The sequence below is a fragment of the Vulpes vulpes genome, chromosome 7 (assembly GCF_048418805.1).
Source record: "Vulpes vulpes isolate BD-2025 chromosome 7, VulVul3, whole genome shotgun sequence".
In the NCBI taxonomy this organism is placed as follows: Eukaryota; Metazoa; Chordata; class Mammalia; order Carnivora; family Canidae; genus Vulpes; species Vulpes vulpes.
The window spans coordinates 39549070-39554839 of record NC_132786.1 but is presented as its reverse complement, the minus strand read 5'-3'; positions in this window follow the sequence as shown (position 1 = coordinate 39554839).

The following is a 5770-nucleotide window of genomic DNA, read 5'->3' as shown; positions in this document are numbered from 1 at the left end:
ACCCAGTTGCTCACATCCAAATCTTAAAAATCATTTGTCTCTGACTCTTGTTTTTTAATAGGACCCCACATTCGATCAGCCAGTCCTACTGGCTCTAACTTCAATATATACCCTCAAATCTGACTACATCTCACCCCACTCACTGCTGCAGCTCTGATCTGAGTCCTTATCTCTTGTCTAGCCCACAGCAAGAACTCCTATCCCAACTCTAGGCTTTTCTACACTTGTCCTATTATAATGCATTCTCCACCTGACAGCCAAAATAATCTCTTAAAAGTGGAAAGCCACCATATCGCTTTCTTGCTTAAATCTTGCTAATGGTTTCTAACCATATTAGAGAGTACAATGTAAGCCACTTGCCCTGTATATAGACCCAAAATGATCTGACTCCTGTGCTCCTTGCCTCCCAGCCTGACTTGTTCACTACATTCAGCCACACTGGCCTTCTTTCAGCCCTCAGACAGCCCAGGTTTGTCCCTGCCTCAGGGTCTTTGCACTTGTTGTTCCTTCTGCCTGGAAAGCTTTTCCCCCAGATTTCCACATAATTAGTCTCAGCTTTAGCATCACCTCTGAAAACAGACTTTCTCTGACTACAGTTTAAAGCAGCTCCTAAACACAGTCCTTCTCTCTTTCCCTTACACTATATGTTTTCCACACATCAATGAACATTCTCTACTTGAAATTATCTTTTTATATGTTCATGGTTTATTTTTGTCTCCCACTAGACCATGTGACAGCAATCTTGCCTGTCTTGTTCACTGCTATTTCCCTAACTTATATTCATACGTACCTAATATTGTGTGCTCAGTAAATATTTGTTGGCTGAGTAAATGCTCTCATTACAATAAGTTCTATATGGTGTTTCTGCTTCTGGTGTGAAGCAATGTGGTTTCTAAAAGTACAGGAGAGGGCAGCCTGGGTGGCTCCGCGGTTTAGCGCTGCCTTCAGCCCAAGGCATAATCCTGGAGACCAGGGATTGAGTCCCACATCAGGCTCCCTGCTTGGAGCCTGCTTCTCCCTCTGCCTGTGTCTCTGCCTCAATCTCTCTCTCTCTCTCTCTCTCTCTCTCTCTGTCTCTCATGAATAAATAAATTAAATCTTAAAAATAAAATAAAAGCACAGGAGAATTACTTAGATACATTTTTTTAGTAATTCAGATTCTTGGGCCCCATACCAGGCTTTATTGATGTGCCACTGAAAGTGTCCTGAACTTTTCATTCACTCTAATGAAAAGTCTTGAAGTGGCAATAGTAGAACAGGAGGTTAGCATTCAGGTTAATGGAATTTGGGTTAAGTGGTCTTGTGAGTCCTTTGTTTCATCAGGGTACAAATGTTTGAAACCACTGGATTGCAGTTGGGGGTGGAGGTGGAGAAAAGACAAGAAACTGAACCCTGTGGCATAAGACCATCTGACGGTTGAAAGCCAAGGCCCAGTTCTACCCACTTCAGGAGCTAAGTGATTCTCTGAATTACCAGGACATGCCTATTAGTTCAAGAAAAGCTCGTCACCTCCCATGTTCTTGAGCTTCATGATCTAGAACTCTGCTGTCGAATCCAGTAGCCATGAGTTAAATTTGAATTAATCAAAATGAAGGCACTTGAATTTGAATTAAATTGATTACAAAGAAGATGAAATAAAATTAAGAATTTCATCTGTAAGTCTCACTAGCCACATTTCCAGCACTCACTGACCACATGAGAGAGGGGCCATCTAGTACACAGTGTACTTTCATCATAGAAAGTTCTGTAGGGCAGCTGGTCTAGAAAATGGGCTCCTGGGACAGTTAGGGCATCCACCTGCTGTTGTTACTGCCTTAAATACGAGTCTTGTCAGTCCTATGTGGAACTGAGCTCTACCTTGGTTAAGCAAGGATCTTGTGACGCCTGGGAATTTCAACTGAGCAGGTAAGAAGCTGATGAAAACAGCTTGTAAAACCCTGTGCCAGCAGACTTGCCCACGCATACAGGAGATGCGCATTTTCACAGACTGCCACTGTTGCCTCAGAGGACCTGGGAAAAAGCACGTTTCTGAGCAAGGGAATGCACTTCCCTTAGCTTGCTTTCCTTGAACTCTGAGTCCAAGGTCACTCGAGGGAATATCATCAGGATTTGTTATACAACTGTTTCTTGGGGTTATATTCTCTATCCCCCATGGGATTATCCATCTCTTTAAGGCAGGGGAAATAGCTTTTGCTCTTGCATTATCTCCCCGTCAGCATTTCACATACAGATGATAAACACTAGCACTTAGTCTAACTTGCATTATAATTAGTTCTGTACATGCTTCTCTTTGTTTGCTCATGAGGCTCTCAAGGGCAAGGCTAATATCTTACTCCCTTCCTTGTAGCATTATTATGCATAATGTGTAATTGTTTTTCTACATGTATTCATTAGATTGAGTGTATAGGAGGATGGATGGATAGGTGGATGGATGAATGGTTGGATGGATGGATGGATGGATGGATGGATGGATCAGACGGTCAGAAAGATTCAGAACCACACTGAGAAAACCCCATGTTTCAGTAATAACCTTTCTGGAAATCCATCATTTCTCATCTCAGGACTTCAGAGGAATTCAGCATTATTCTCGCTTCTGAAGATGAGGAAATGTACCTTCCAAGTCAACAGTGGATAAATGAGGGAAATCTTTTCCAATGTCATCAGAGTTCTTTCTTGGTATTTCATCGGAAAAGCCATTTCCTTTTTTTTTTTTCTTCGTTCTAGTAGAAAGCCCAGCTAAGGAAAGAACAAATTGGACTCAAAAGGAAAACAGAGCAATAGGAAAGTGTCATAAGAAATTGTATATGTGCCATGTGAAACATTCAGATTCCCAGAGCATTTTTTGGTTACTCTTTAAAACCCTGATCTCAAATGGGTACTACAGACTATTGAATATTCTATTCCCACATTCTTGTCTCTGAGGGAGAGGAGAATGAGACTGCATATAGCACAGCACAAAGCATATGAGGTCACAACACCAGGCACAAGTCAGCTCTTAGCCACCTAGCAAAGGGGGCAAGTTCATTGAGGGCACATTGATTATCTATCTCCCAGGTGTCGGTTCATGCCTGCGAAGTTCACTAACAGGAATCCAATAATGCTTATTAGGGATGAAACGAGCAGACTGTGTCGCCCTCCATGCCCCCAGTATATGGTTTTATGTATTGGTTGCTTTTCTGTTTTATAAATCTTTTCCGATTATAAAACTTAATCACTTTCATTATGGAAATATGAAAAGGTACAAAGGAATTATAGAAATGTATAGAGAAAACTAAAAATACTGGAGCCCTGCTACCCTGAGTTAAACTGCTCACATTTTACTATATTTCCTTCTTGTCTTTTTTCTATACATGTATGACACAAATATATAGGGCTGTGTCTTTTGGGGGATAAGTGAATCTTATTGCTCATGCTCCATTTGATTTTTTAATATTTAACAATTAATTATTAAAAGTATATCCCCATGCCATTAAAAATTTTTCAATGCAAAGTGGTATATAGTAAAAAAAAAAAAAAAAAATCCTCCTCCCCTCCTCCAAATGTATAGGCTATCACTTAACATGCTATTTGGGAGGGAATTTATAGTTTTAAGTTTCTATATTAATAAAGAAGGATCCTTCTGTTTTAGATGTGTTTCCTAGGATGCCTGGGTGGCTCAGCAGTTGAGCATCTGCCTTTAGCTCAGGGCCTGATCCTGGAGTTCCAGGATCGAGTCCCATGTTGGGCTTCCTGCATGGAGCCTGCTTCTCCTTCTGCCTGTGTCTCTACCTCTCTATGTGTGTGTGTGTGTCTCTCATGAATAAATAAATAAATAAATAAATAAATAAATAAATAAAATCTTTTTAAAAAAATAGATGTGTTTCCTATTGAATGAGCATGTAACTAGATATTTTAAACCCAGTCTGCCATCTTTGACTTTTAGTTGAGGCATTTATCAGTTCTTGGTGTAAAGGGGTCACTGAAATATTTTATCTCCTTATCTTATCTTGTGTTCTGTAACCGTCTCCAGATCTCTTCTTGTTTTTAGCCTTCTTTGAGACTGACTTTATTTATTCCTATCAGTTGGAGACTTATAAATGTAATTCTCTTCTAGAGCTTCTCCAGGACTGTTCACAAGCATACTTCATTTATCATATGCTAAAATTAATTAACAAGTTTCCTTCCACCTGCACATCCTGTTGGCCCCAGGACACTTTAATCCTGTTATCCCAATTCCTCCGCTACTGGTCCTGTGTATTTCACTTATTTTGTCATTGTTTTGTAAAGTCAACATTTTTGGGATTTACTCATACATTTGCCACTTTCTTGGCTCATTATGCCATTTTTCATCTCATTATTTATACACAAGATGACGTCCCTCTGCTTCAAACAAGCCCTTAGGATTCCTTTTAAATAACAGTCTGTTTTTTCTTACCTCAAAGTGTCTTTATTTCACTCTTGTTTTTGAATGGTTTTTTTCCCTGCAGGTGTGGTTTGAGGTTGGTAGCTACTTTCTCTCCACATATTAAAAATGTTTCCACTGTCCTCTAGCTCCCATGACTGCTATTAAGAAGTCAGTTGTAAATTTGTCATTCCTTTGTAAGTAATCCATCTTCTCTGCCTGCTTTTTAGATCTTCCCTGACTTCAGTGTTTCAGCCCTGAGTGTTCTTTTCTTTTCTTTTTTCTTTCTTTCTTTCTCTTTTTCCTCCTTTGCAAAGCCTGCCTGGATTCCTTGGAATGTTTAATTCTGAGGATGAAGTCTCTTAATTCTGATCATTTCTCCTTCTCTCTCTGGACTGTGAAATATGTAAACTGCTGGTCTGTCTTCCAGTTGTATATTTCTTCAGCTGTGCTAAACTTCTCTTAAACCATCCATCGAGGCTTACAAAATGGTTATACTTTTCATTTCCAGAAGTTCTAGTTGGATATTTTCTCAAAAATGCTCGAAAATTTTAATAAATTTTTGTTCCTTGCTTGTATTTATATAGCTTGTTATAAGCTGAGATGTGGCCCTTCAAAATTAATCTATTGAAATCCTAACCCCCAGTACATCAGAATGTGACTACATAGGATATGGGTCCTTTAAAGAGGTAATTAAGGTTAAATGAGATGATTGGGGTGGGTCCTAATCCATTATAACTGGTACCCTTATTGGAAGAGATTCAGATTCAGTGAGAAGACCACATGAAGACAAAGAAGATGGCCATATAAAGCCCAGGAGAGATGCCTCAGAAGAAATTAATCCTAGTGACACTTTGGTCTTGGACTTCTAGCCTCTAGCACTGTGAGCAAATAAATATCTGTTGTTTAAGCCACCAAGGTTGTGATAGTTTGTTATGACAGCCCTGGCAAACTAATATAGACCCTCAATTTATTTCCTTTAGACAGAATATAAAACAACTTGTTTTATATTCTATGGACTAATAATCCAATATCTGAAACTTTTCGGACACTGAATCTCCTGTCTGGGGTTTTTTTTTTTTTTTTTTTTCAGTAGTATTATGCTGGAATCCTTGTGAGTTTTGTGATCTGTGCTGGTGAGCTCATATTTTTTTAAAGTTTTATCAATGGAAATTCTTTGAGATAAATCTCAGAAGCATCATTTTTCTTAGCACCATAAGCCAAGGTTGCTACCAAGCCAGTAGCCCTCCACTAATTCTCAACTTGAGTTTCTTGGGACTACCCAGGTAGTATGAATTGAGGTTGGAAAATTATACAATGGCCTTGTGTTTATGAGTAGCCAAGGCAGAGATTTTGTTCCCTTACCCAAGTGCTAACATGGAAGAAAGG